Source organism: Lissotriton vulgaris, chromosome 4_1, assembly GCF_964263255.1.
Source record: "Lissotriton vulgaris chromosome 4_1, aLisVul1.2, whole genome shotgun sequence".
Taxonomy (NCBI): Eukaryota; Metazoa; Chordata; class Amphibia; order Caudata; family Salamandridae; genus Lissotriton; species Lissotriton vulgaris.
In genome coordinates this window covers 1,403,900,888-1,403,913,205 of record NC_141691.1, presented here as the reverse complement: position 1 = coordinate 1,403,913,205, position 12,318 = coordinate 1,403,900,888, and positions in this window count along the sequence as shown.

Genomic DNA, 12,318 nt, shown 5'->3' with positions numbered 1-12,318 from the left:
CCTGGCTATATGCAAATCAGTCTGTCCCTGGCCCAGTGCATCATGGGAACAGGGCAGACTAAACTACCAAGCCAATTCTTCACCAGAAAGGAGACAAGCTACCGGGGACCGGTTTCTGGCATTTCAGCCGTCTTCGGCCCGGCTTGCTTGAATCCTGATGGTGCAGTGAGAAAGGGACTCATGTCTGAGTATACCCTGCCACACCTATAGTGGCCAAAAACGATTCAGAAAAGGGGGTGGTGATGAACAGAGTGTTTGAATTAAGCAGACCACTCTTACCCAGGCCAAAGATCAGGGCTTGATCCATCACCGTTATTTATCTCACTGCACCATCCCAGCTCAGAACCTGGCTATATGCAAATCAGTCTGTCCCTGGCCCAGTGCATCATGGGAACAGGGCAGACTAAACTACCAAGCCAATTCTTCACCAGAAAGGAGACAAGCTACCGGGGACCGGTTTCTGGCATTTCAGCCATCTTCGGCCCGGCTTGCTTGAATCCTGATGGTGCAGTGAGAAAGGGACTCATGTCTGAGTATACCCTGCCACACCTATAGTGGCCAAAAACGATTCAGAAAAGGGGGTGGTGATGAACAGAGTGTCTGAATTAGGCAGACCACTCTCACCCAGTCCAAAAATCAGGGCTTGACCCATCACCGTTATTTATCTCACTGCACCATCCCAGCTCAGAACCTGGCTATATGCAAATCAGTCTGTCCCTGGCCCAGTGCATCATGGGAACAGGGCAGACTAAACTACCAAGCCAATTCTTCACCAGAAAGGAGACAAGCTACCGGGGACCGGTTTCTGGCATTTCAGCCGTCTTCGGCCCGGCTTGCTTGAATCCTGATGGTGCAGTGAGAAAGGGACTCATGTCTGAGTATACCCTGCCACACCTATAGTGGCCAAAAACGATTCAGAAAAGGGGGTGGTGATGAACAGAGTGTCTGAATTAAGCAGACCACTCTTAGCCAGTCCAAAGATCAGGGCTTGATCCATCACCGTTATTTATCTCACTGCACCATCCCAGCTCAGAACCTGGCTATATGCAAATCAGTCTGTCCCTGGCCCAGTGCATCATGGGAACAGGGCAGACTAAACTACCAAGCCAATTCTTCACCAGAAAGGAGACAAGCTACCGGGGACTGGTTTCTGGCATTTCAGCCATCTTCGGCCCGGCTTGCTTGAATCCTGATGGTGCAGTGTGAAAGGGACTCATGTCTGAGTATACCCTGCCACACCTATAGTGGCCAAAAACGATTCAGAAAAGGGGGTGGTGATGAACAGAGTGTCTGAATTAAGCAGACCACTCTTACCCAGTCCAAAGACCAGGGCTTGATCCATCACCGTTATTTATCTCACTGCACCATCCCCGCTCAGAACCTGGCTATATGCAAATCAGCCTGTCCCTGGCCCAGTGCATCATGGGAACAGGGCAGACTAAACTACCAAGCCAATTCTTCACCAGAAAGGAGACAAGCTACCGGGGACCGGTTTCTGGCATTTCAGCCGTCTTCGGCCCGGCTTGCTTGAATCCTGATGGTGCAGTGAGAAAGGGACTCATGTCTGAGTATACCCTGCCACACCTATAGTGGCCAAAAACGATTCAGAAAAGGGGGTGGTGATGAACAGAGTGTCTGAATTAAGCAGACAACTCTTACCCAGTCCAAAGATCAGGGCTTGATCCATCACCGTTATTTATCTCACTGCACCATCCCAGCTCAGAACCTGGCTATGTGCAAATCAGTCTGTCCCTGGCCCAGTGCATCATGGGAACAGGGCAGACTAAACTACCAAGCCAATTCTTCACCAGAAAGGAGACAAGCTACCGGGGACCGGTTTCTGGCATTTCAGCCGTCTTCGGCCCGGCTTGCCTGAATCCTGAGGGTGCAGTGAGAAAGGGACTCATGTCTGAGTATACCCTGCCACACCTATAGTGGCCAAAAACGATTCAGAAAAGGGGGTGGTGACGAACAGAGTGTCTGAATTAAGCAGACCACTCTTACCCAGTATAAAGATCAGGGCTTGATACATCACCGTTATTTATCTCACTGCACCATCCCAGCTCAGAACCTGGCTATATGCAAATCAGTCTGTCCCTGGCCCAGTGCATCATGGGAACAGGGCAGACTAAACTACCAAGCCAATTCTTCACCAGAAAGGAGACAAGCTAACGGGGGCCGGTTTCTGGCATTTCAGCCGTCTTCGGCCCGGCTTGCTTGAATCCTGATGGTGCAGTGAGAAAGGGACTCATGTCTGAGTATACCCTGCCACACCTATAGTGGCCAAAAACGATTCAGAAAAGGGGGTGGTGATGAACAGAGTGTCTGAATTAAGCAGACCACTCTTACCCAGTCCAAAGATCAGGGCTTGATCCATCACCGTTATTTATCTCACTGCACCATCCCAGCTCAGAACCTGGCTATATGCAAATCAGTCTGTCCCTGGCCCAGTGCATCATGGGAACAGGGCAGACTAAACTAGCAAGCCAATTCTTCACCAGAAAGGAGACAAGCTACCGGGGACCAGTTTCTGGCATTTCAGCCGTCTTTGGCCACGCTTGCTTGAATCCTGATGGTGCAGTGAGAAAGGGACTCATGTCTGAGTATACCCTGCCACACCTATAGTGGCCAAAAACGATGCAGAAAAGGGGGTGGTGATTAACAGAGTGTCTGAATTAAGCAGACCACTCTTACCCAGTCCAAAGATCAGGGCTTGATCCATCACCGTTATTTATCTCACTGCACCATCCCAGCTCAGAACCTGGCTATGTGCAAATCAGTCTGTCCCTGGCCCAGTGCATCATGGGAACAGGGCAGACTAAACTACCAAGCCAATTCTTCACCAGAAAGGAGACAAGCTACCGGGGACCGGTTTCTGGCATTTCAGCCGTCTTCGGCCCGGCTTGCCTGAATCCTGAGGGTGCAGTGAGAAAGGGACTCATGTCTGAGTATACCCTGCCACACCTATAGTGGCCAAAAACGATTCAGAAAAGGGGGTGGTGACGAACAGAGTGTCTGAATTAAGCAGACCACTCTTACCCAGTATAAAGATCAGGGCTTGATACATCACCGTTATTTATCTCACTGCACCATCCCAGCTCAGAACCTGGCTATATGCAAATCAGTCTGTCCCTGGCCCAGTGCATCATGGGAACAGGGCAGACTAAACTACCAAGCCAATTCTTCACCAGAAAGGAGACAAGCTAACGGGGGCCGGTTTCTGGCATTTCAGCCGTCTTCGGCCCGGCTTGCTTGAATCCTGATGGTGCAGTGAGAAAGGGACTCATGTCTGAGTATACCCTGCCACACCTATAGTGGCCAAAAACGATTCAGAAAAGGGGGTGGTGATGAACAGAGTGTCTGAATTAAGCAGACCACTCTTACCGAGTCCAAAGATCAGGGCTTGATCCATCACCGTTATTTATCTCACTGCACCATCCCAGCTCAGAACCTGGCTATATGCAAATCAGTCTGTCCCTGGCCCAGTGCATCATGGGAACAGGGCAGACTAAACTACCAAGCCAATTCTTCACCAGAAAGGAGACAAGCTACCGGGGACCGGTTTCTGGCATTTCAGCCGTCTTCGGCCCAGCTTGCTTGAATCCTGATGGTGCAGTGAGAAAGGGACTCATGTCTGAGTATACCCTGCCACACCTATAGTGGCCAAAAACGATTCAGAAAAGGGGGTGGTGATGAACAGAGTGTTTGAATTAAGCAGACCACTCTTACCCAGGCCAAAGATCAGGGCTTGATCCATCACCGTTATTTATCTCACTGCACCATCCCAGCTCAGAACCTGGCTATATGCAAATCAGTCTGTCCCTGGCCCAGTGCATCATGGGAACAGGGCAGACTAAACTACCAAGCCAATTCTTCACCAGAAAGGAGACAAGCTACCGGGGACCGGTTTCTGGCATTTCAGCCGTCTTCGGCCCGGCTTGCTTGAATCCTGATGGTGCAGTGAGAAAGGGACTCATGTCTGAGTATACCCTGCCACACCTATAGTGGCCAAAAACGATTCAGAAAAGGGGGTGGTGATGAACAGAGTGTCTGAATTAAGCAGACCACTCTTACCCAGTCCAAAGATCAGGGCTTGATCCATCACCGTTATTTATCTCACTGCACCATCCCAGCTCAGAACCTGGCTATATGCAAATCAGTCTGTCCCTGGCCCAGCGCATCATGGGAACAGGGCAGACTAAACTACAAAGCCAATTCTTCACCAGAAAGGAGACAAGCTACCGGGGACCGGTTTCTGGCATTTCAGCCGTCTTCGGCCCGGCTTGCTTGAATCCTGATCGTGCAGTGAGAAAGGGACTCATGTCTGAGTATACCCTGCCACACCTATAGTGGCCAAAAACGATTCAGAAAAGGGGGTGGTGATGAACAGAGTGTCTGAATTAAGCAGACCACTCTTACCCAGTCCAAAGATCAGGGCTTGATCCATCACCGTTATTTATCTCACTGCACCATCCCAGCTCAGAACCTGGCTATATGCAAATCAGTCTGTCCCTGGCCCAGTGCATCATGGGAACAGGGCAGACTAAACTACCAAGCCAATTCTTCACCAGAAAGGAGACAAGCTACCGGGGACCAGTTTCTGGCATTTCAGCCGTCTTTGGCCACGCTTGCTTGAATCCTGATGGTGCAGTGAGAAAGGGACTCATGTCTGAGTATACCCTGCCACACCTATAGTGGCCAAAAACGATGCAGAAAAGGGGGTGGTGATTAACAGAGTGTCTGAATTAAGCAGACCACTCTTACCCAGTCCAAAGATCAGGGCTTGATCCATCACCGTTATTTATCTCACTGCACCATCCCAGCTCAGAACCTGGCTATCTGCAAATCAGTCTGTCCCTGGCCCAGTGCATCATGGGAACAGGGCAGACTAAACTACCAAGCCAATTCTTCACCAGAAAGGAGACAAGCTACCGGGGACCGGTTTCTGGCATTTCAGCCGTCTTCGGCCCGGCTTGCTTGAATCCTGATGGTGCAGTGAGAAAGGGACTCATGTCTGAGTATACCCTGCCACACCTATAGTGGCCAAAAACGATTCAGAAAAGGGGGTGGTGACGAACAGAGTGTCTGAATTAAGCAGACCACTCTTACCCAGTCCAAAGATCAGGGCTTGATACATCACTGTTATTTATCTCACTGCACCATCCCAGCTCAGAATCTGGCTATATGCAAATCAGTCTGTCCCTGGCCCAGTGCATCATGGGAATAGGGCAGACTAAACTACCAAGCCAATTCTTCACCAGAAAGGAGACAAGCTACCGGGGACCGGTTTCTGGCATTTCAGCCGTCTTCGGCCCGGCTTGCTTGAATCCTGATGGTGCAGTGAGAAAGGGACTCATGTCTGAGTATACCCTGCCACACCTATAGTGGCCAAAAACGATTCAGAAAAGGGGGTGGTGATGAACAGAGTGTCTGAATTAAGCAGACCACTCTTACCGAGTCCAAAGATCAGGGCTTGATCCATCACCGTTATTTATCTCACTGCACCATCCCAGCTCAGAACCTGGCTATATGCAAATCAGTCTGTCCCTGGCCCAGTGCATCATGGGAACAGGGCAGACTAAACTACCAAGCCAATTCTTCACCAGAAAGGAGACAAGCTACCGGGGACCGGTTTCTGGCATTTCAGCCGTCTTCGGCCCGGCTTGCTTGAATCCTGATGGTGCAGTGAGAAAGGGACTCATGTCTGAGTATACCCTGCCACACCTATAGTGGCCAAAAACGATTCAGAAAAGGGGGTGGTGATGAACAGAGTGTTTGAATTAAGCAGGCCACTCTTACCCAGTCCAAAGATCAGGGCTTGATCCATCACCGTTATTTATCTCACTGCACCATCCCAGCTCAGAACCTGGCTATATGCAAATCAGTCTGTCCCTGGCCCAGTGCATCATGGGAACAGGGCAGACTAAACTACCAAGCCAATTCTTCACCAGAAAGGAGACAAGCTACCGGGGACCGGTTTCTGGCATTTCAGCCATCTTCGGCCCGGCTTGCTTGAATCCTGATGGTGCAGTGAGAAAGGGACTCATGTCTGAGTATACCCTGCCACACCTATAGTGGCCAAAAACGATTCAGAAAAGGGGGTGGTGATGAACAGAGTGTCTGAATTAAGCAGACCACTCTTACCCAGTCCAAAGACCAGGGCTTGGTCCATCACCGTTATTTATCTCACTGCACCATCCCAGCTCAGAACCTGGCTATATGCAAATCAGCCTGTCCCTGGCCCAGTGCATCATGGGAACAGGGCAGACTAAACTACAAAGCCAATTCTTCACCAGAAAGGAGACAAGCTACCGGGGACCGGTTTCTGGCATTTCAGCCGTCTTCGGCCCGGCTTGCTTGAATCCTGATCGTGCAGTGAGAAAGGGACTCATGTCTGAGTATACCCTGCCACACCTATAGTGGCCAAAAACGATTCAGAAAAGGGGGTGGTGATGAACAGAGTGTCTGAATTAAGCAGACCACTCTTACCCAGTCCAAAGATCAGGGCTTGATCCATCACCGTTATTTATCTCACTGCACCATCCCAGCTCAGAACCTGGCTATATGCAAATCAGTCTGTCCCTGGCCCAGTGCATCATGGGAACAGGGCAGACTAAACTACCAAGCCAATTCTTCACCAGAAAGGAGACAAGCTACCGGGGACCAGTTTCTGGCATTTCAGCCGTCTTTGGCCATGCTTGCTTGAATCCTGATGGTGCAGTGAGAAAGGGACTCATGTCTGAGTATACCCTGCCACACCTATAGTGGCCAAAAACGATGCAGAAAAGGGGGTGGTGATTAACAGAGTGTCTGAATTAAGCAGACCACTCTTACCCAGTCCAAAGATCAGGGCTTGATCCATCACCGTTATTTATCTCACTGCACCATCCCAGCTCAGAACCTGGCTATCTGCAAATCAGTCTGTCCCTGGCCCAGTGCATCATGGGAACAGGGCAGACTAAACTACCAAGCCAATTCTTCACCAGAAAGGAGACAAGCTACCGGGGACCGGTTTCTGGCATTTCAGCCGTCTTCGGCCCGGCTTGCTTGAATCCTGATGGTGCAGTGAGAAAGGGACTCATGTCTGAGTATACCCTGCCACACCTATAGTGGCCAAAAACGATTCAGAAAAGGGGGTGGTGACGAACAGAGTGTCTGAATTAAGCAGACCACTCTTACCCAGTCCAAAGATCAGGGCTTGATACATCACTGTTATTTATCTCACTGCACCATCCCAGCTCAGAATCTGGCTATATGCAAATCAGTCTGTCCCTGGCCCAGTGCATCATGGGAATAGGGCAGACTAAACTACCAAGCCAATTCTTCACCAGAAAGGAGACAAGCTACCGGGGACCGGTTTCTGGCATTTCAGCCGTCTTCGGCCCGGCTTGCTTGAATCCTGATGGTGCAGTGAGAAAGGGACTCATGTCTGAGTATACCCTGCCACACCTATAGTGGCCAAAAACGATTCAGAAAAGGGGGTGGTGATGAACAGAGTGTCTGAATTAAGCAGACCACTCTTACCGAGTCCAAAGATCAGGGCTTGATCCATCACCGTTATTTATCTCACTGCACCATCCCAGCTCAGAACCTGGCTATATGCAAATCAGTCTGTCCCTGGCCCAGTGCATCATGGGAACAGGGCAGACTAAACTACCAAGCCAATTCTTCACCAGAAAGGAGACAAGCTACCGGGGACCGGTTTCTGGCATTTCAGCCGTCTTCGGCCCGGCTTGCTTGAATCCTGATGGTGCAGTGAGAAAGGGACTCATGTCTGAGTATACCCTGCCACACCTATAGTGGCCAAAAACGATTCAGAAAAGGGGGTGGTGATGAACAGAGTGTTTGAATTAAGCAGGCCACTCTTACCCAGTCCAAAGATCAGGGCTTGATCCATCACCGTTATTTATCTCACTGCACCATCCCAGCTCAGAACCTGGCTATATGCAAATCAGTCTGTCCCTGGCCCAGTGCATCATGGGAACAGGGCAGACTAAACTACCAAGCCAATTCTTCACCAGAAAGGAGACAAGCTACCGGGGACCGGTTTCTGGCATTTCAGCCATCTTCGGCCCGGCTTGCTTGAATCCTGATGGTGCAGTGAGAAAGGGACTCATGTCTGAGTATACCCTGCCACACCTATAGTGGCCAAAAACGATTCAGAAAAGGGGGTGGTGATGAACAGAGTGTCTGAATTAAGCAGACCACTCTTACCCAGTCCAAAGACCAGGGCTTGGTCCATCACCGTTATTTATCTCACTGCACCATCCCAGCTCAGAACCTGGCTATATGCAAATCAGCCTGTCCCTGGCCCAGTGCATCATGGGAACAGGGCAGACTAAACTACCAAGCCAATTCTTCACCAGAAAGGAGACAAGCTACCGGGGACCGGTTTCTGGCATTTCAGCCGTCTTCGGCCCGGCTTGCTTGAATCCTGATGGTGCAGTGAGAAAGGGACTCATGTCTTAGTATACCCTGCCACACCTATAGTGGCCAAAAACGATTCAGAAAAGGGGGTGGTGATGAACAGAGTGTCTGAATTAAGCAGACCACTCTTACCCAGTCCAAAGATCAGGGCTTGATCCATCACCGTTATTTATCTCACTGCACCATCCCAGCTCAGAACCTTGCTATATGCAAATCAGTCTGTCCCTGGCCCAGTGCATCATGGGAACAGGGCAGACTAAACTACCAAGCCAATTCTTCACCAGAAAGGAGACAAGCTACCGGGGACCGGTTTCTGGCATTTCAGCCGTCTTCGGCCCGGCTTGCTTGAATCCTGATGGTGCAGTGAGAAAGGGACTCATGTCTGAGTATACCCTGCCACACCTATAGTGGCCAAAAACGATTCAGAAAAGGGGGTGGTGATGAACAGAGTGTCTGAATTAAGCAGACCACTCTTACCCAGTCCAAAGATCAGGGCTTGATCCATCACCGTTATTTATCTCACTGCACCATCCCAGCTCAGAACCTGGCTATATGCAAATCAGTCTGTCCCTGGCCCAGTGCATCATGGGAACAGGGCAGACTAAACTACCAGGCCAATTCTTCACCAGAAAGGAGACAAGCTACCGGGGACCGGTTTCTGGCATTTCAGCCGTCTTCGGCCCAGCTTGCTTGAATCCTGATGGTGCAGTGAGAAAGGGACTCATGTCTGAGTATACCCTGCCACACCTATAGTGGCCGAAAACGATTCAGAAAAGGGGGTGGTGATGAACAGAGTGTCTGAATTAAGCAGACCACTCTTACCCAGTCCAAAGATCAGGGCTTGATCCATCACCGTTATTTATCTCACTGCACCATCCCAGCTCAGAACCTGGCTGTATGCAAATCAGTCTGTCCCTGGCCCAGTGCATCATGGGAACAGTGCAGACTAAACTACCAAGCCAATTCTTCACCAGAAAGGAGACAAGCTATCGGGGACCGGTTTCTGGCATTTCAGACGTCTTCGGCCCGGCTTGCTTGAATCCTGATGGTGCAGTGAGAAAGGGACTCATGTCTGAGTATACCCTGCCACACCTATAGTGGCCAAAAACGATTCAGAAAAGGGGGTGGTGATGAACAGAGTGTCTGAATTAAGCAGACCACTCTTACCCAGTTCAAAGATCAGGGCTTGATCCATTACCGTTATATATCTCACTGCACCATCCCAGCTCAGAACCTGGCTATTTGCAAATCAGTCTGTCCCTGGCCCAGTGCATCATGGGAACCGGGCAGACTAAACTACCAATCTAATTCTTCACCAGAAAGGAGACAAGCTACCGGGGACCGGTTTCTGGCATTTCAGCTGTCTTCGGCCCCGCTTGCTTGAATCCTGATGGTGCAGTGAGAAAGGGACTCATGTCTGAGTATACCCTGCCACACCTATAGTGGCCAAAAACGATTCAGAAAAGGGGGTGGTGATGAACAGAGTGTCTGAATTAAGAAGACCACTCTTACCCAGTCCAAAGATCAGGGCTTGATCCATCACCGTTATTTATCTCACTGCACCATCCCAGCTCAGAACCTGGCTATATGCAAATCAGTCTGTCCCTGGCCCAGTGCATCATGGGAACAGAGCAGACTAAACTACAAAGACAATTCTTCACCAGAAAGGAGACAAGCTACCGGGGACCGGTTTCTGGCATTTCAGCCGTCTTCGGCCCGGCTTGCTTGAATCCTGATGGTGCAGTGAGAAAGGGACTCATGTCTGAGTATACCCTGCCACACCTATAGTGGCCAAAAACGATTCAGAAAAGGGGGTGGTGATGAACAGAGTGTCTGAATTAAGAAGACCACTCTTACCCAGTCCAAAGATCAGGGCTTGATCCATCACCGTTATTTATCTCACTGCACCATCCCAGCTCAGAACCTGGCTATATGCAAATCAGTCTGTCCCTGGCCCAGTGCATCATGGGAACAGGGCAGACTAAACTACCAAGCCAATTCTTCACCAGAAAGGAGACAAGCTACCGGGGACCGGTTTCTGGCATTTCAGCCGTCTTCGGCCCGGCTTGCTTGAATCCTGATGGTGCAGTGAGAAAGGGACTCATGTCTGAGTATACCCTGCCACACCTATAGTGGCCAAAAACGATTCAGAAAAGGGGGTGGTGATTAACAGAGTGTCTGAATTAAGCAGACCACTCTTACCCAGTCCAAAGATCAGGGCTTGATCCATCACCGTTATTTATCTCACTGCACCATCCCAGCTCAGAACCTGGCTATATGCAAATCAGTCTGTCCCTGGCCCAGTGCATCATGGGAACAGGGCAGACTAAACTACCAGGCCAATTCTTCACCAGAAAGGAGACAAGCTACCGGGGACCGGTTTCTGGCATTTCAGCCGTCTTCGGCCCAGCTTGCTTGAATCCTGATGGTGCAGTGAGAAAGGGACTCATGTCTGAGTATACCCTGCCACACCTATAGTGGCCGAAAACGATTCAGAAAAGGGGGTGGTGATGAACAGAGTGTCTGAATTAAGCAGACCACTCTTACCCAGTCCAAAGATCAGGGCTTGATCCATCACTGTTATTTATCTCACTGCACCATCCCAGCTCAGAACCTGGCTGTATGCAAATCAGTCTGTCCCTGGCCCAGTGCATCATGGGAACAGTGCAGACTAAACTACCAAGCCAATTCTTCACCAGAAAGGAGACAAGCTATCGGGGACCGGTTTCTGGCATTTCAGACGTCTTCGGCCCGGCTTGCTTGAATCCTGATGGTGCAGTGAGAAAGGGACTCATGTCTGAGTATACCCTGCCACACCTATAGTGGCCAAAAACGATTCAGAAAAGGGGGTGGTGATGAACAGAGTGTCTGAATTAAGCAGACCACTCTTACCCAGTTCAAAGATCAGGGCTTGATCCATTACCGTTATGTATCTCACTGCACCATCCCAGCTCAGAACCTGGCTATTTGCAAATCAGTCTGTCCCTGGCCCAGTGCATCATGGGAACCGGGCAGACTAAACTACCAATCTAATTCTTCACCAGAAAGGAGACAAGCTACCGGGGACCGGTTTCTGGCATTTCAGCTGTCTTCGGCCCCGCTTGCTTGAATCCTGATGGTGCAGTGAGAAAGGGACTCATGTCTGAGTATACCCTGCCACACCTATAGTGGCCAAAAACGATTCAGAAAAGGGGGTGGTGATGAACAGAGTGTCTGAATTAAGAAGACCACTCTTACCCAGTCCAAAGATCAGGGCTTGATCCATCACCGTTATTTATCTCACTGCACCATCCCAGCTCAGAACCTGGCTATATGCAAATCAGTCTGTCCCTGGCCCAGTGCATCATGGGAACAGAGCAGACTAAACTACAAAGACAATTCTTCACCAGAAAGGAGACAAGCTACCGGGGACCGGTTTCTGGCATTTCAGCCGTCTTCGGCCCGGCTTGCTTGAATCCTGATGGTGCAGTGAGAAAGGGACTCATGTCTGAGTATACCCTGCCACACCTATAGTGGCCAAAAACGATTCAGAAAAGGGGGTGGTGATGAACAGAGTGTCTGAATTAAGAAGACCACTCTTACCCAGTCCAAAGATCAGGGCTTGATCCATCACCGTTATTTATCTCACTGCACCATCCCAGCTCAGAACCTGGCTATATGCAAATCAGTCTGTCCCTGGCCCAGTGCATCATGGGAACAGGGCAGACTAAACTACCAAGCCAATTCTTCACCAGAAAGGAGACAAGCTACCGGGGACCGGTTTCTGGCATTTCAGCCGTCTTCGGCCCGGCTTGCTTGAATCCTGATGGTGCAGTGAGAAAGGGACTCATGTCTGAGTATACCCTGCCACACCTATAGTGGCCAAAAACGATTCAGAAAAGGGGGTGGTGA